Below are 20335 nucleotides of genomic sequence, written 5' to 3' on the forward strand. Positions count from 1 at the left end.
AAACAGGAAAAATGGGGCTATTCTAACACTTTTGACCGGTAGTGCATATATATATATATATATATATATATATATATATATATATATATATATATATATATATATATATATATATATATATATATATATATATATCGTTATGGCCACGGGCACCGAGTGTATTGAGGGGGAGGGGGAGGGGGGGCTGGGTTAATCCCAGTTTGTCCTCGGAAGATCCGGACCTGGGGCCACCGCTCACAAATAACTACGTGGTACAGTGGGTTGCTTCAGAACCACGAAAGCCAATCAGTTAACCACGAGTTCCAGTGTCCACTGTCTAATTTTGCCATTTAACTAGAGGTCACGTGGTTACCTGAACGGGGGGGGGGGGGGGGGGATGCGACCTCGGAAATGAACCAATCTTATCTTGATTAGATCTTAAGTGGGGAGGCTGAGCATTTACCGCTGGTGCGTGCCGATGATGGCAGGTTAATTAGTTTAGGAATTACCTCCCAGTATATCTTGGTTCGGACAATGCCGGATCAATGGAAGGAAAGGACAAGCACGGCCAGGTTGGATCGTCAACAAGGAATTTATTAATAACGAAAACATAAATAAACTGAAGAACTCTTTATTTCTTTGTGGTGAAAATAGGTGAATTCAATCAATCAAAATAATTTCAAACAAATAAAGAATTAAACAGACATTGAGAGAAAAATAGACAAAGAGCAGATGCTTATCGCTATGCCTTACTGAATGATTAAACACGAGACAAGGGTACGCAGCAGATCATTCAGGGGGGGACAGAAATCCGGTCTCGGCTCACCAAGGTGAAAGTCGTCGTGTGTGAAATAAAATGTCCCGAAGTGTGTGAGCGTGCCTTGATCCATGGCCAGCGTCCTGCACCCACCTGCAAACAGGCTCGAACAAAAATCGACGTCACGTCGTTACCCCCAGGAACCAGGGACGTCAAGAATCAGGTCCGAGCAAAACCAGCAGGAAGGTCCAACCGTCAAGAGCCACCAGTATCCGCAACCAATGGACAGCTGTAACGAGCTGTAAGAAGCCGTAAGGCACTGAGGCGCTGTGAGGCCCTGAGAGAAGCTGAAAGGCGCTGTGAGGCCCTGTGAGGCACTGTAAGAAGCCATAAGGCACTGTGAGGCCCTGAGAGAATCCGTAAGGCACTGAGGCGCCCTGAGAGAAGCTGTGAGGCACTGTAACCAGCTGTTAGGTTGTAAGGCTGTCGCCAGCTCACCAACGAACTGACCGGAGCCGAAAATACCGGTCACCCAGCGATCACAAATTCTCTCAGGAAAAACGGTCTTCCTCTCCTTTTTATCGGCGACCAATCTGGGCGGAGCTTCAAGCGGACGTCACCCAAATCCACCTTGCTTATTGGCGCATCGTTGCACGTGACCAACCGTCAACCTCGGGATCATTCTTTCCTCGTTTCGCCCAACACGAACAAGAGCCAGCCAGCATCTCTCGAGCTGCCAAATGGGGCGTCAAACGTCGATGGAAAAAGGTGGACGTCAACGTCGGTGAAAGAGGTGGGTGAGGTAAATGATCCACAGCCGTATTTGACCGTCAGAATAACTGTTCAGGAAAAGCGCGCGGTGTGCTTAATCAAAACATATACTGTATATATATATATATATATATATATATATATATATATATATATATATATATATATATATATATATATATATATACACACGAGCCAAACCCGCGCTCCGCGCGGTTTCCAAAGTGAGGGTTCGTTAGGACGTCAATATATCCCGTGTTCACAATGTGATTTATCGAATTTCTTTATATACAATGTTTCTTGTAACATTTTTTTTGTGTCGAATTCACCTTCTGAGGTCGTCAGAACGTGCAGAAGAGGGTTTTACATTGCAGACGCTGTTTTCTCAGAGTGGCATTATGTCTCTCAGCGGTGACGGTCTGTTGACGACAGACGTAATGACGTCAGTGAATGACTGATGATGTCATGGCATCATTACGCCTCTCAGCGGTGACGTCACACGTCGCCATGCAAACGAATGTAAAAAATTAGAAAATCGCCAAAAAATCCCAAACCTCTCCGTCTGGCGTGATCTCACATAGCCCATGCTGTACATTAGACCACAGAGCACCCACATGCTGAAAGTGGCCACAATCCGTCTGGCAGTTTCGGAAGAGAAACGTCAAATTACGCACAGACTTTAACAGAAATAATATATACTAGCCGAAACCCCGTCACAGACGGATTCCGTTCCATGAGCCCAATATGACAACCAGTGGCGGCTCTTTTAAGAGCCGGATCCCAGTCGATGTACTACATGGCCTTGCCTAATGAAGCCTACAAAACGTCCTTGTACACGACATTTTTGGTGTACACTACTCCTTGTGAAGAAGTCCCCTGATTTATGCACGTGTCTACTTTGACGTACAAACACCGTGTCAAAACTTCTCAGGTCACAGTACCGAGAAAAACGTGACACGAACGCGAGGAGGAGCACAAAATTGGTCCTTCAGTATTAATATATAGATACAATGTTTCTTGTTGCATTTTTTTTTGTGTCAAATTCACATTCTGAGGTAGTCAGCAATTGCAGAAGAGGGTTTTACATTGCAGACGCTATTTTCGAGGAGTGGAATTACACCTCTCAGCGGTGACGGTCTGTCGACGACAGACGTAATGACGTCAGCGAATGACCGATGATGTCCTTGCGCCTCTCAGCGATGACGTCACACGTCGCCATGTAAAACGAAGTGTTTATTCTGCTTCAGAGTTGAAGGTTGACTATTGCCACTATGTGCAATGCACTCTTACAGGTACGAAGTTTCTTTCAGTCCAGGTCACAGTACCGAGAAAAACGTGACGCGACCGCTTGGAGGAACACAAAATTGGTCCTTCAATATATATATATATATATATATATATATATATATATATATATATATATATATATATATATATATATATATATATATATATATATATATATATATATATATATATACATACATGGTCTGAAGCCTGGTGTTGGCATAGTGGTTAGGGTAGCAGCTTGGGATCCAAAAGGTCCTGAGTTTAAGCCCCGTTGGCTGCTTGAATTAATACACACCCAGGAGGTTGACTCAGCCTGTCATCCTTCCGAGGTTGGCGAAGTGAGTTCCAGTGTACTGGGCCTGGTGTATGTCCCAGTTAGAATAGGTGTACCATATCCCTGTGTCGTAAGAGGCGATCAGGGTTGCGTCAGGAAGGCATCTGGCGTAAAACCTGTACCAAATCATTATGCGGATTATAACGCATGATCCGCTGTGGCGACCCCGAACGGGAGCTGCCGAAAGAAAAAGAAGATATATGTATATATATATATATATGTAGACATATAGACATAGTCTAGGCTCGTGGAAGAGCTCGGACACAGAACAGACCAGGACACAACACAACAAAGGGGAAACGCCAATAGCAGTATGGAGGGAGAAAGTAGACAGACAGAAAAACAAGGGATGCAGGAAAAGGTGATGGTTCGGGGAGAATGCAAGGGGTGGACAAGATGGAAACATAAGCAAAATTTGGGAAGGGTGGGTGTGTTTTAACGAGTGTAGAAAAGATCTTGATTTTGGAAGGGGGATGATTTGAGACAGCAGTAAACAGCCATCTTGAATAACGGGTGAGAAGAATGAGATCGAAGAGAGTGTGGAAGGTGGTTCCACAGGCGGGACAAGTGACGAGTAAATGAGTGGAAGTGAGCGGTGGTTTTGGATTGAGGTAGTTAAAGGAGGGGTTGTGGTGGACCACGAGGCATCCTGCAGATACTTGGAGGAGACAGAGCACGGAGAAGGCAGAGCGTACAAGACAAGAAATGAGGCGGAAGAATACAGAGACCACCGACATGTTGGCAATGGTGAAGTGATAGGCCCATACACTCAGCTTCATCGCGAGAGTGTCCAATGATCTTGAAAGCCTTGGTTTCCACAGCATCAGGCTGAGTAACATGTGAGGCCGTGGATCCAGCCCAGAGCAAAGGGCCGTACTCCAACAAGCTGCGGATGAAAGGTAGATCATAGTTTGGGTGTGCCAAGGAAGGACTTTGCATGATGGTGGATGACCAGCCGGCTTTGAAATGTGGCTTCACCAAGAGAGATCATGGCTGAGATTGATACCCAATTTGCTCTTGCTTTGTTATTGACACAATATGCTGAAAAGGCCTCGACTCTAATCAGTAATGACACCATTTACTTACTGACTATTTTAGAAATCGCTCCCTGTTGTGCAAGAAAAGACAGTAGAGAAAGGTAAGACAAGAGCCCTCCCCAACACCTCACTCCCCTCAATCCCTTCCTTTATATCCAAATCCTGCAGGCTCCTTGTGTTCAGTATATTGAACTTTTTATTTTGCAATTGCCCACTAAACAGTTAGACAGAGAGCCCTCTAGTGCACACATGTTCATGATATTGAACATAAAGCAGGAGCTGGTGATGTTATCCTGGGAAAGCGGAGAGGGGCATCTTATCCCACGTGTGTGTGTGTGTGTGTGTGTGTGTGTGTGTGTGTGTGTGTGTGTGTGTGTGTGTGTGTGTGTGTGTGTGTGTGTGTGTGTGTGTGTGTGTGTGTTTGTTCACACATGGCCAGAAAACAAGGGTCAATGTTTTACAAGTTGGATGCAGTCCTAAAGGATGGCACACACAGGGATAATAAACCAACGTTCGATCACAAAAGCAAAGGAACATACTAAACACAATTGTACCGGTATTGACCGATCGTAAGATTGACAGCCTTCGCGTTGGGTGTGCACCAAATGTAACCAGAGTGCCCTTCCTCACCACGCCCCCCCTCCCTCCCCCCAAAAAATTGTTTACATAATTTTAATATTCTCCACTAAAACCCAACTTGTAACGCTCTTCCAGTTCTGAGATATCTCCAAGTCAGACTACTCCTTGCCTTGAGCAGGCGTCCAGGTGCTTTGCTTGATGAATGCAACGCATCAATGGTGGGGTAAATGAAAAGGCACATGGATTGTCTTCGGCAGATTAAGGAAATGCGACCAAGTAGGGATACATTAGATGAAGGTTCATTAACCATAACCACAGTAAAACACTCAAACAAGCAAAATTATTATCAACAGGAAACTATTAATCCTCTTTTTACCATTGATTCATGCGGTTCATTTTAAACTTAAACTTCCTTCATGACTGATATTACATTTATTTATAGAAACATTGTTCTCCAAATCATTATGAGAAAGCTAACACAAGGAACCCTCGACACTGGTCAGGTTTTTGCCCCCACTGCGCCTGCGTTGGATCCACATCGTCAGGTCTCTCATTTGCTTTGCCAAATACGTATTTACTCAAATCATATTATTATAGAGGAAACTTCATATCAAAATCGATCCTCGTTAAATGTCCGTGTCCTTTTTAATCTGCTGGCGAGGTTTGTGGGTGCAGCAGTGGTGTAGAATGCCGAGTCCTACTAAGACTACCGACCTACCATGAGAGGTATGACGTCCAGATAATTTCAGCCAGAACAAACGGACCGATATTGAAGCAAAAATATCGTTCTGAGACTAAGATATCATGCGCTTAAAGAGATAAAGTCCCTTGGATTCTCAACAGGATCCAAGGATCATGGAAGAACTGACTGACACACACACACACACGCACACACACACACACACACACACACATACACACACACACACACACACACACATACACATGCACTCTTATATAGACACACATACATACACACATACATACTCACTCACATGCACACACACACTCACTCACATGCACATACACACACATATTCACACATGCACATACACGCACACACACGCACACACACTCACTCACATGCACACACAGCTTATTCACACACACACACGCTAAGCGAATCAGTAGCACATACCAATAATACTGTATTCAAAGTCTTTGGTATGGTTTGGCCCCGGTTTTGCACCATACCTGGAGAGATCCCTCTGGTGTGGAGGTTCAAGATAATAACAATAGTAAATAACCAACACCAGGGAGGTTAAACAGGGAAGAGGGGGGTGGGGGGGGGAGATCTTGCCCCAACTTTCATGCTTGGGAGTTGTCCCGACTTGCTCTTCTGATTTTGCCGACATATACAGGATTACATTGGAGATAATTAACCCCATAACCTTTCCCAGGATCTTGGACACTGCCAAAGCAGCTTCCTTGGCAAGGAAATGCACTGGATAGTTTGCCATTGTGTCTCGTCGTTTGTGATTCATATCGGGATGCCAATGGCCTTCATCTGTCAAGGACCAGGGTACAGTTTATAGTTGCTTCAAGAATCAAACGCAGATGAGAGCTTGAAAACGATTTTGTTGCGCAATGTACGAGCTGTGCCAACACTGTCCATGGCAATAGTTTAAAATAAACTTGAACTTTGAGATAAACTTAACTTATGCTTCAAGATCTTCGATGAAGAAACATCTTTGTATCAACAGTTGACACAAATGAGCAACTTACAAACCACCAGGATGTCGAATGAAAAGTTTGTCTGAGATACATTATCCACCAATTGCAATGAAATCGCTATATGACTTCACGATACTGTCGAGTTGATTCTTCCAATCCGCTGTATTGACGACGAAACATGTTCTACAACTGCCATTCAAAGGTGGTTCATGAGCAAAACGTATCGCACTTGACCCAAAGCAGATCCTGCCTGGAGTTTCATGGACAGGTATGGAGGGTGGCTGAGAAGCTAAATACAGGTAAATTAAATAATTCTCTCTCCAGCTGGGAGTTTATGACATTGCTGTTTCCCTCTCGAGTCGAGATGGAGATTCTGAAAATTAAAGAATGTCATCTTTTCTATTTTAAGCTATGTCGCCTCCCCCCCCGCCCCCCCCCCCGTCCGACACACACTTTGCTGCCACCCATGGGAACACCAAGTATGGCATTGTTTCACATTGAACGCCATTGGTAATGATCACCATTAATTAGCTGTCTTAGCCCCTGGTGATGCATGCCATGCCTAGTTTTGGCTCGCATCAAAACCATTTCATCAAGTTATGAACTGGACGAACAAAATAATTGCTGCATATTTACCCCCCATGTCCCTGTAGAAACTCGCTCAATGAACTTTTTGGCGTACACTGAACACCGTGCACCGTAGACACACACACACACACACACACGCACACACACACACACACACACACACACACACACACACACACACACACACACACACACACACACACACACACACACACACACACACACACACACCAAACCCCAAAAGCCACACACTGTTATTTTTCCCTCCCACAAAACTGTTCCTCACAGTATTTTCCCTCACAAAAACTATTTGTAATAATTTATTGAACAATAGCAACTGTAATAGTTTCACACCAAAAGCAAGAGCTTGAGTAACCTGTGAGTTAACGTCTTTCTCATTGCCCAGATCACTAGCTACGCTCCGTTTTTCAGCGGTTTCGACCCTTTCAACCCAGAACCTTTCCATACAGTGGGTCCACAAAACACACACAACAAAAATCCCAATCTATTTTTTTTTTATTCTCTAAAAACCATGATCTCGTTCATTTGGAGCACAAGGCTGTATGGTAGGTAGCATCATTGGTTGAGGGTGAGGCTGTGCCACTGATGGAGTGCCCTCTGTTGGTCAGGGAAGGAAATTGGAATTGGGATGTGCTGGCAATGACTTACCTACTCTTTGCAAAGGACACTGTGGGATCTTTAACATCCACCAATTAATGCTGGCAGACAGGACACCCAACTTGAGGTCCATCCAAGGGAAAGCACCCACATTGTTGAATCAGCCTGCTTGTGAAACACCGGGATGACAGTTTATAGCGAGGTCGGGATTTGAACGCAAGCGAGACAGCCTCGAAGCCACCAAAAGACTATGATGTGCACATATCGTGTAATAAAGCTTCACCACATCTCATCTGAGCACGATTAAACAGCATTTTCGGAAAAACTTTGAAAAGAACACTTCTTCTTCTTCTTCTTCTTCTTCTTCTTCTTCTTCTTCTTCTTCTTCTTCTTCTTCTTCTTCTTCTTCTTCTTCTTCTTCTTCTTCTTCTTCTTCTTCTTCTTCTTCTTCTTCTTCTTCTTCTTCTTCTTCTTCTTCTTCTTCTTCTTCTTCTTCTTCTTCTTCTTCTTCTTCTTCTTCTTCTTCTTCTTCTTCTTCTTCTTCTTCTTCTTCTTCTTCTTCTTCTTCTTCTTCTTCTTCTTCTTCTTCTTCTTCTTCTTCTTCTTCTTCTTCTTCTTCTTCTTCTTCTTCTTCTTCTTCTTCTTCTTCTTCTTCTTCTTCTTCTTCTTCTTCTTCTTCCTCCCGTTAGGGGTTGCCACAGCGGATCATCCGTATGATCCGCATAGTGATTTGGCACATGTTTTACGCCGGATGCCCTTCCTGACGCAACCCTGGTCGCCTCTTACGACACAGGGATATGGTACACCTATTTTAACCAGGGTATACACCGGCCCAGTACACTGGTACTCACTTCACCGACCTCGGAAGGATGACAGGCTGAGTCAACCCCCTGGTGTATTAATTCATTGGCCCAACGGGGCTTGAACTCAGGACCTTTTGGATCCCAAGCTGCTGCCCTAACCACTGCGCCAACACCAGGATTTTTCGAGGAGTGGAATGCCAACAAAGAACACCACTTTTACCCCCTTTCCTAAATCATGGAGGTTTGAGTACAGGTGCCGGTAAGAAAAACGCTTTCAACTCACGTAGCCGCGCATGCACAGTGGTGACTCGTTCATCGATTGTGTTTAATTTACTGCTCTTGTAAGACTCGCGAAGCAATGCAATATCTGCATTGCCTGCAACGGAGCTGATTATAGCCACTTACAATAAGCTGTCGAGCCAAGAGATTCACAATCACAGACTGTGAGAAAACACACCTGATTATATATATATATATATATATGAGAGTGAGAAAAAGGACCCACCCACATCTCTCACCTGTAAATGGAGGAAATAGCCAATCAATTCTCACCTAATCAACTAAATCCAGTTTGCTAGGATTATATAAATAATTGACACCTCCCACACTCCTGTAGCTGAAGAAGCTGCATAAAGCAACGTCTTTATAGTTATACATCTTTATAGTTGTGGAGGAACTCTGGGAATGGTTCGAAACAGCAAAGCGCTTACCTTGTGTCGGCCTTCTTGGGTTGCTTTATGCAGCTTCTTTGGCAAGAGGAGTGTGGGAGGGGTCAATATATATATATATATATATATATATATATATATATATATATATATATATATATATATATATATATATATATATATAAATATCCAAGAACTCCGATTGGAAATCAACACAAAGATTTCACCTTCACTTCCCTCCCTCTTCTTACTCCCTCTTTAACATCCCCAATTGTTTCTACCTTCTCGTAGGGTAGGCATGGGAATGTGTGAGTCCAATCTTTCACATCAAAGCGCTGCCGATAAATCTCTGAAGATAAATAGAGGTAAAGGTGAAATGTTTCTTTGGAGATTTCCAATCAGAATTCTTGAAATTATATCTCTCAGGTGTGTAATGATTGGAGTTCTGCTATGAGTCTGGGAGGTCGGTGGTTTGAATCCTGGCAGAGTCATACCACACTTTAAAAATAGTATGTGCTGCTTCTTTGCTTGACGCTCAGCATTCATAAAGGATAGAGCATAGACAAACAACCATAGGTTGGCAACCGTTGTGCAGGCATTGATGGGCCGAGTGGTCTCCTGTGTTGACATTTCTTGAAAGGGAACTCATTATTTATTTATTTATTTTTGACGGGAGGTGATTTTGGCAGGGTGTTGGCGATAACTCACTCACTCTTCGCGGAAGATATCCTGGGATCTTCAATATCCACCAACGACCATTTTTGGAAATTGTGTCCTCCGGCTTAATGCCCATCCATCGATGCATCACCCGGCCTAAAAAAAACACCAAGGCAACAATTACCTTTATGCTATTGTGGCAGCTCTCACCTGTACCTTATTTATATACTTGTATGCAGCCTTGCCTGCTTTGTTGCATCATTTTAGGGTGGCGTGGCTGTGCCGCTGATGCAATGCCCCTGTTTCCGGTAAGCCGGTTCTCATTTTGCCGACCTCGGAAGGCTGACAGGCTGAGTCAACCCACTTTGTTGTTAATTCAGCGGCTCGACAGTGGCTTCAACTCAAGACCCTAAGATCTTAAGCCAGCCACCTTAACCGTGAAGCCAACATCAGGCTTACCTGCACCTATCGCATCGAGATATCTTACATATTGTTAGGTGTCCTTGAAATATATTACACTGATCTTTCTTCCAGAGTGGGGGTGGGGGTGGGGGCAAAGTCGAGGCCAAATTAAAAAATCATAATTCTCACAAGAGGTCATGAATGAATGGTGCCGCCCTTATATAAGAATATCAACATATTGCAGCTCGACTCATCATTTAAGGCGACCACGCATGACGAAGTTTCAAAATTTTTATTACTTTGGCCGAAAAATCGCATATTTTAAGCGCGACATGTGGAAATGAACCGCGTGGAACGAAGATCCATCTGGCGTTCAGAATTTTAAAATCAACGCCGATTTACATCCATCAGCAAAAAAAGAAAAAAAATTGAAAAAAACCCATTCAACTGCAAGTCTTGCCTCATCGCTCAAATTGCAGGTTACATCTGAGGCTTAAAGTTATTGGCAATTTTTTTTAACCGAAATTTGGATTAAATTGCTTGAGAAGTTGCTCGATTTTAATCCGGTGCTCGGCACACGATGCAGACTTCGAGGCCGTTGTGTGTGGGAAAACAGCAGCCTGCACATCGGAGGGAAACTAGCCGATGGTGTTTGGAGAAAGGAAAGGCCTGACCCGTCCACTCCACCCCATCTCATCGCTATCCCTCCCCCTTCCCCAACACCTTTATATTGTTTCCATAATTAATGAGTGATAATATTTAGACAGAGGGAAGCAAACTAGATTAAGCACACCGTCCTTTCGGTTTATTGATTTTACCAGCCCCAGGCATTAGATAGGAATGTGTAGTTCATATGTGTCCTCTCTGTAAAGCGAGACAAGACACTCAGGCAAGGAAGGAGAGGAATGCACTCAGATGTGTCTTGGTTCATGTTTAGGCTGATAAACCCCCTTCGCGGCCTGCTAACTGAGTACAAGGTGTCTGGCATGGCACCCGCCATCACAAGGACCCCAAATGCGTGCTGGCTTTGCTGCACTGCAGGGTGTCCAGTCAATTATTCGGTCTGCGCCGGTAACAACACCCCGTTAATATGACGTCGCTACGGCGGTGCAGATGTGCCACTTGATTGGCCATGCCGGGGGATGAACAAAGAACATATGAAAACACTGTGCGTGGCTGCGTGGCGGTGGTGTTCAAGGGTTATCTATGCACCGACTCATTCATTCTCTTCCCACCTCTTTCCTCCTACACTTAACTACTCTCCTCTCACTTTCTTTGAAACCATATGACTCGCAGCAGTGGGGGCGAGTCAAGTTGGCTGGAGCCGGGGACGCTTACGCTTTCTCTAGGGTCCGTGCTACATCGAGCCTGCCTTCGCGTATGTCAGAATGCTGGCCTATGCGACCCCACAGTCCTTCTTCATGCTTAGTTTTGGAGACCTACTCACCTGTATCCTTCAAGACCTTGCCTCGTTTCTGTCCTTTGTGCATAGGTGGAAGAGTGCACGTGGTGCCATTGATTCTTTATTGTAATTATTGCATTTCAGTTTATTGTGTGTATTTATGAATGTATTGAGCTTTATTCATTGCTTCGATCCGGCGTTAGTCTCAAGATTCTCCATTTTTATTGTCCTGCGTCTCCTTTCAACAAACTGATATTCCGTAAATATATGTGTCATCTGATAAACCACCATTATCTTGTGCGCGTGCCCAAACCGTTTCGGCCCAGTTTGGATAATCCTCAGGGAAGATATAATTTGTTAAGCATTGTCTTTGGCTTTAGGAGACTGGCGGGATTTGGATTCAGACCGGGGGAAAGCACACAAACCGCTCGAGAGTGATTCCCTTTCATTCGGCCATTCGTGAAGCACATCACTTTGGCGCAGCGGGTCTGCGTTTGCAGAACCGTCGACGCGACAATACTGTATATTATGTAACAAACAGCACTAACAAGTAAGAAAACAGTGATGCAAGTAAGGAACACTTGCACAAATGTAGAATGCAAAGTTTGCACAAGCATATGGTACAAGTGTACAGTGCAACTTGCAATTAATTATGTCAGGTCTACAGAACAAGGTCATTGATCGTTGCATTTGCCCCTTTCCGATGCATTTGCAATCCTTTAACAATGCATAGTGCAGCACGCACAATCAATTTGATAAATGGACAATCCCTTCTGGGGATGGTCCACTGTCCAGGAGAATGCAAAACAGATGATCACCAGGTTTGTAGTATGCCTCTTTGCACCATGTGCACCCACGCCCTCGCAAGAAATTCCTTGTTAATTTCCCCCACCTAATGTGGAGTGAATAGTGACATGATAAAAATGGCACTTGGATGGGAAAAGAGGCAATGCCCTTGTAATGGAGCAGAAAGTAACAGGTAGACAAAAAACAAAGACAAATAGGCAAAGGGTAAACAGATAATCACAAAAACGAGATGGGACACAGAAAGACATGCCTCCTCACAATAAGGCAGTATATAGGCAGATGATAGGTGAGCAAATCGATTCGGCACTAGAAAGAAAAGGTTACAGGTGTATAGAAGGGATAGTGCCCTGGTCGATCACACAAGGTGGGATTAATTGGTGCCGTTAAAAAAATGAAGGTAGTCCACGGGAAAAGTCAATGAGAATAGAAAAGATATGTGAGAGGTAACAAGATGGCGGTGGGTCACCACCTTAAAAAACTGGAAATTGAAGAGCAAGGGTGAACAGACTCATCATGCAATCAATGCAAGATTCACATCTGTGCGTTTATTTTACATTCCACATGTTTAATATGTCGATTACTATTTGCAGGGTTGGCATGATTGTCGTGGTTGATCACACACACATTAACAACGTTGGTTCAACATTGGCTTTTTCGAGGGAAAGAGCCAGTTAGCCTTGTGGATACTGACAGCGTTCGGCCAACATTGGGTTTTGTTGTTTGCCAACGATGATGTATCATTGGGACAACACACCGATGTTTGACCAATAATGAAATTGACAATGGCCTAACTGTTGGGCCAGCATTGGTGCAACCGAGCTGTGATGGTCGAGTCAAAAATGCACAGATGCTTGAACGCACTCGTAAAAAAGGCTGACTTTGAGGTCTCATTACGAGTACACATCAATGGCACAGTCTTGTCCCATCTTGGAAAATAAAAGCAAACTAGAGAGTTCATAGAACACCTTAACCCGCACAATCTTGAGAAAAAGGATATGGAACGGTCTTTTCAAGCACAATCTTTATTTGTTTTGTTTGTGAACTTTGAATAACAGGCACGATGGTAACCATACGCTAGGTGCCACCATAGTTATTTGAATGCTGAATCTCACAGTTACTCTGCCCTCGGGACATGATACGGCCCAAATATTTTTCCAACTAGTGCTAAACAGAAGGGTTTTTGAAAATGGCAAGAAGGTGATTTGTGTTTTTCAGTGTTAAAGCATCTCATTCATTTGAAATAAAATAAAGGTTTTAAAGGCTACATTTAAAATAAAAAAAAACATTTATTACGAAGTTTACCGTTATTGACACAGCGTCTTTTACACCACCTTACTTAATCAGTTGCATTTGTTATTCGTGTTTGTGTGCTTTATGATGTCACTAAAAAAACAGCAAGTTTCCTGTTTGGAATGATTTTAAATTTTGTTTTACTGCCAGACAGACAGAGTGAAACAATTACCTTACTCTGTGCACATGCTCAATTGGAATAAGGTTCCGTACCATTTGCCAAATTCAGAGCCAAAGTACTGCTAAACTGCAGGTTTGTGTTCTGATTTGTGTTCCAATTAGTGTTCTACAGTGTTCAAAATATAAAATTCAATTGAAATCAAGTAATTCCTCAATCATAGACTTACATCTATAGAGAGACAGACAAACAAAGAGAACCAATTGCTTAATTAACCCCACTTTTCACTTTGCGCATACAGGTGGAAACAATAGAACTCTGACAATGGTCTCAGATGCCATCCCATCTTGGGCATCCTTCTCCACCAAGCTCAGTTCATAAGCTATCATTACTCGAAGAGGAAGGATTCAAAGCCATTTGCAGACTTCTTATGGTGATTGCAAGAAGAAAGTAAGCAGGTCAGGTCAGGTCAGGTGTGGAAGCATGCGCCAGAGCAGCGCATTGCTGCGTGCACTTTCCGCCGGTACTCTAGGGGCCTCCATCTAGCCATCCCTCAGGCAGATGCCTGGCCCATCCCCATCTCCTTGAGATGCTGATCAACCTGCTGCAATCACGAGGCACATGGTCGGCCCATTGGCCTTCTACACTCATGAGGCTCCCTCGCTGAGAGAATATGGTGAGCAGGATCAGTGTCAGGAAAACAATCCACATGTCAATACACCACAGCTGATGCTCATGGATTATGCAGGCAACAGATCTCATTTGAGTCTCTCAGAAACTGCTCATTGGACACAAAGTCCGACCAGCAATAGCCAATGATTCTTTGAAAAGACCTGGTACCAAAGGAATTAAGTCTCTGTCTCAGATCCCTGGTCAGAGTCCAAGTCTCACATCCGTATAGCAAGAATGGAAGCACCAAGGAACTAAAGACTCAGACTTTCATCCTCCTGCACAGGTACTGGCAGCACCACACCCCATGATCCAGTGAATCCATGACTCCCCAGGGCCGACCCACATGTCTTTGACCTCTGGCTCACAGCCAGCAGAGACATGAATATCACTGCTAAGGTAAGTTAATCTCTCTGTGACCTCAACAACCTCACCACAAACAGGTGGTGTTTGTCCAAACAAGATAGAAGCATCCAAGATGTCATTAAAAGCCTGGAACTTAGATTTGACCCAGAAAACGCGTAATCCCAGCAGCTTCGACTCTTCATTCAGCACCTCGTGGGCCCTCAAAAGGATATCCAGAGTCTCCGCAAAGATGACTGCATTATTTGCGAAATCAAGGTCAGAGATCTTGATATTCCCAAGTGATGCACCGCAGCTTGATCTCTTCGACATCCTCCCCAGAATCCAGTCCACACAACCACTGAAAAATGTGGGGGCCGATACACACCCCTGATGAACTCCAATAACAACTGGAAATAAGTTGGATATGACATCACCACATATCACAGCACTCTCAGTACCAGAGCATAGTTCAGACATCATATTGATCAGTTTTGGTGACACCCCACGAAAGACCAGGAATCGTGCAGAGGGCATACCAATTCACTGAATCGAATGCTTTGCCGAGATCAGCATAGGCTGCAAGCAGCCCATGCCAAAACTCTCATCTGCGTTCGGTGAGGACTCAAAGAGCAAGGGTGCGGTCAATTGTTGATGTCTTTGGTGTAAAGCCTGACTGCTCTGGGAACTAGTGCTCTCGCAGATAGTGGCGAACTCTATGTCGAATTATTTGAGCAAAGACCTTGCCTGGCACTGAGAGTAGCATCACACCTCGGTAGTTGTTGCCATTCTGGCTATCACCCTTCCCTTTCCAGACAGGGACAACAAGGCTCCTCTTCCAGTCAGTTGGGATGATGCCTTTGTTCCAGGCAGAGCACAGATCTGCATGCAACAACATTAGTACAGCATTCCCCACAGCCTTGAGAAGCTCAGCATGGATGCTACAGATCCCAGGAGCTTTACCCAATTTCAACCGGTTCACAGCAGCCTGTGTTTTCATAAACTAAGGTGGATCACAGTTGATTGGAGGGTCAGCAATAGGGATATCGTAACACCCCTGACATCCAACTGAACAGCTGGTGAATCAGCCTGGTACAGCCGCTCAAAGTAACCGGCACCGTGGGCCTTCACTCGGACTACTCTGTCAAGAGCCCACCACCCTCCACTCGAACTGCAGTAAAGCCATCACCTGAAAGTAAAGAAGAGGAGAGTTAGGACAGTAATAAGGCAGAGGTCTTTTTGTCACATAGTGAATGCATAGAACGGTTTCCCTGGAAAGGTCGTGACAGCAAAAATGCTCGATAGGTTTAAATTGGAATTAGGCACAAAGATGCATGCATTAGAGATTGAGGGGTACAGGGATATTGGCAGGACTTGAAGGTAGCTTGTGTGTGGATCTGGTCTTGGTGTAGTGCAGGCATGATGGGCCAAATGGCCTTCTCCTGCACCAAAGTTCCTTATATATCCTTCCAAGGAGTTTTAAATAACACTTGCCTTGTGTATTACGAAGGACAATGACACAATATTCCACACACACAAGTAGACAAGACCAGAGTGTTTAAAAGTTAATGAACCTGTCCAACATCTGATCTCTCGATCTGTGTATGCAGTCATGAAAGGAAGCAGCTAATAGCCACAGGTTTGTTAATGGTGAAGCATCATTCAGGGAAGGCGTGGGGGAGAGGGTGTGCTTTTAAAGCTTCTTTACAGTGTTTAATTAACTATTTTTGGTCCGTGTCCTTCACGACAAAATTAATGAAATGACATTTTCAGGTAATGGAAGCGTAATATATCAAGCAGCACTGCAATTTCAGAAGTGATTACGCCTTTAATAAAGTGATACATATTAATTAGGTTACACAGAGTTGGCAAATTTTAATCATAAGACTCATGGAAAGCATGTGTGGATTTATATCCAAGTCATAGACATCCAGACTACCTCTTGGAGAGATGCCAATCTCGCTCAAGGGGCTCATAATGATCTCAAAAGACTGCCCTGGTGTTGCTTTGCATGCAGGGTGAAGCTGTGGAAAGGGTGGGGGGGGGGGGGTGTTAAGACCAGTGACCCTTTTGCTAACATTTACTGGTGGATGTTGTAGCTCCCACGGTGTTTTGAAAAGAGTGGGCCATTGAGTGCCAGTACCTCATCTATGGGTATGGCATTAGCCATAGATGCAGTGCATTGGGCTTGATGCACACAGCGAACGAATATGCATTTGATATAACAGGAGATGAATGATCTTAAACTTCTCGGTTTGGCATACAATTATTCGTTAGAATCAGGCCATGGTTATTAAGCTATATCTCAAGACATTGTGCCTATAATGCACAAATTGAGACTATGATCCAAAGATTTATCTCACATTGAAGGTGCATGGTGCAATTACTTGGCAGTTAAGTAGACCAGAAGGATCCATAATATGCTCTTCTCATCTAGAGGGGTGCTTGGATCCAGGTTCTTTCTGAAGGAAATCTTTCAGGAGTGTGGTGTAACTAGGACATCCTGTTTGATGTCAAAGTGTTATAAAACAACTATAAAGCAACCAAAGCAAGCACTACACTAGATGCCAGCAATTTGATTAGACTTCTACCAATTGTCCACCTTTTGTGAATTCGCTCTTTTGTTAATCATGGAAGGAATCATGGAAGAAGCCCATACTATTGACAGAGCATGAAGACAAGTCATGCTTGTTTCCATGGTGAAGAACCATTTATTGATAGGTGTCCACTCTGTTGTAAGGTACAGACAATTTTTCCCTGAACAACCATGAGAGTGGAAAGCCAACACCAACGAGAACAATGGAACTAGGCTTTACCCACTCCACCCTTAAGCAGTTCCATGAGCCTCAACCTCAGTTTAAACAATTAATGATTCAATAATATGCATGCATTTTATTTTGAAAATCGCTTTCCAAAATAAATAGGATTTAATTAAAAGTATACTGCAGGTATCCACAAACTACTCTTGTAACAATAGTAAATTAACGTGGGGCAATATTTCACACCCCCGACCCCTCCCTAAGACACCCACCCCTGGATAACCTCCATGGTCCTGGTTAGATGTTCAGTAAATTGAAACAAAGGACCGATGAGGATGTACTGTATATCATCTACAGGTTTGGGTCACCTGATTAAGATTGGGTTGTTTAGACATTAGTAAACCAGCAAGAAGACTGGTGTTTAAAGCTGTAGTAAAAATTAATATGAGAGTGCTTCCTGGCAACGCTGGGCAAAATGGCCTCATTGGAAGTTTTTATTGTGATGTTGACCTTCCGTGTGTTACAATAATATGGTAGAGCAAATTTCAGGGCAATTGGCCCAGGGATATTGAATTGTATAGGAAGCAAAGAAAAGGCTTCACACACACACACACACACACACACACACACACACACACACACACACACACACACACACACACACACACACACACACACACACACACACACACACACACACACACACACACACACACTTACACACTTACACACTTACACACACACACACGTGCAATTTGGCTCAGGTTAAGAGATTTAAGAGGTTATCGCATGAGCGGGAATAAAATAAATCCACGAGCACTGGCGTCTCTGTGCGATTATAAGCTTTGTGATGTATACAGCAATTCGTAGGTATGAAGATGAGGCATTCAACGATATGAGTGAGGAAAGTGAAAAAGGAAATTTTGAGCGCTTTATTGTTAAAAAAACCATTGTGATCTGTTCCAAGTCAAGGCATTGTTGAGCAGGCCGGAAAAAAAAAATTCGCGAATTAAGACCCCAGCGAGGTGACCAAGGATAATGCCTTGTTAAAGGATAATTAAATAAGTCTGTAAATGATCTTCAAAAGGGGTGTTTAAATTTACCCAAACACACACACACACAAATATATATATATATATATATATATATATATATATATATATATATATATATATATATATATATATATATATATATATACTGTATATACAAATATATGTGTGTGTCAGTCAGTGGTTCTGATTGTTTTCCCCCGAAAGAACCCGCAGATGTACGAGTTAATTCGTTTTCAATCGCTTTCTCTTTTCCTGTGCTTTCTTTGCCCCTTTGGACGTGTAATTTTCTCGTACAAGGCGCACATTCTGCGGCACAAGCCACATAATATCAAACCTGCGCATCTTAATTAATTTATGTCATCACGGTGCGACAGGTGCAATTGGGAATTTCCCAGCAAGTTGCATATAAACGACGAATGGTTTTGTTTTTTCATTCAGAGCCACAATATTCACGCTTGCCGGTGGAACCGCTCGGCTATCAAACATCAATATTCGTTAAGAGACCGTGCTCTCAAACCCAAGAGACCCTGCAATAAAAGAGCAGGCCACAGTAGGGGTGAAAGCCATCATTTGTTAGTCACCGGAGACAATGGAAAGATAAACAAAACGCATTGTTCGGTTAATTCACGGAAAGCATAGCGATACTCACATGGTCGATTCATCTCAAATATTTAGGATAATAGGAAAATCTGTTGGATATTTCAATATAAAGAGATGGGTTACAAACAGTCAGGTGGCTGCACGTGGAGTGTTGGCATAATTCAGTTTGTGTAGCATGCTCGGCACTAGCCAGTTAGTTTGAATGGGTAGATATTTAAAATTAGACAGGATAGCTTGGAGGTGTGCACACTCACCCGTGTTCGAATCTTTGATTCCAGCCATAAACTACTCGCCTGGTGTTTGTCAGATGGAGAGGCATCAATGTGTTGGACATGAAGCTGGAGGATCTGTCTGCCAGCACTGGTTGTTGGTGAATGTTAAAGATCCCACGACGTCTGTCAAGAAGACAAAGTGAGTTTTTGCCGACATCTTGAACAATTTACGAGTTTTTTTTCTCGAACTGCCGGTTGCAAGTGGTCTAGTCTTTTTGGTTATTCCCTAACACCAATATACACCGCTTGCTATATATCTGAGCGTGGTTGCTGTGCGACCTGCAGTTCCGACACGACAAACAAATTCACACTCACAAGTGTTCCCGTCATGTGTGAATCGCCATCTTTGGCTACGAAAGATAATCCATTATTATCCCCACACTTTTTGAAAAAAACAGGGGATACAGTAATCGGCTCTGTCTATCTATCTGTCAATGTACCAAGTGTGTGTGTGTGTACACACACACACACACACACACACACACACACACACACACACACACACACACACACACACACACACACACACACACACACACACACACACACACACACGCAGTCAAAGGTGGTCCATGTAAAAGTACTAACGTGGAACAGATATGCTTCACCTGTATTGCCCTGCTGACAGTGGAGAGAGCAGTGTGTATTATCAAAGGCTTCAACTGGATGACCCCCATCAAGTTTTGGAAGCAGTATCTGCCCCCACTCTTATCAAATGTGTCAACGTCTGTTCAACGAAACGGAAGAACAGATATTGGAAATTCTTCCCATTAAGCAATGTTGGGTGGGCAAGTCGTTCCTTAAGTAAAGGAATGTCTTCCATAATGCTTTTTAATAACCCATCTCATCAATGATTTTGAACAT

At 43.5% G+C, this 20335-nt stretch overlaps 1 long non-coding RNA gene across 1 annotated transcript in view; it reads left to right on the plus strand.

Annotated features, from left to right (window-relative positions):
• The first annotated feature begins 1407 nt into the window (after positions 1-1407).
• Positions 1408-20335, plus strand: part of LOC147012701 (uncharacterized) — a 55259-nt gene continuing 36331 nt past the window's right edge. The window contains exons 1-2 of the long non-coding RNA XR_015051039.1: positions 1408-1529; positions 19478-19610. This is a non-coding gene — a long non-coding RNA (uncharacterized LOC147012701). The remainder of the gene's footprint in view (positions 1530-19477; positions 19611-20335) is intronic.

Source organism: Eptatretus burgeri, chromosome 14, assembly GCF_056783735.1.
Source record: "Eptatretus burgeri isolate ZD-2024b chromosome 14, Ebu_testis_v1, whole genome shotgun sequence".
Taxonomy (NCBI): domain Eukaryota; kingdom Metazoa; phylum Chordata; class Myxini; order Myxiniformes; family Myxinidae; genus Eptatretus; species Eptatretus burgeri.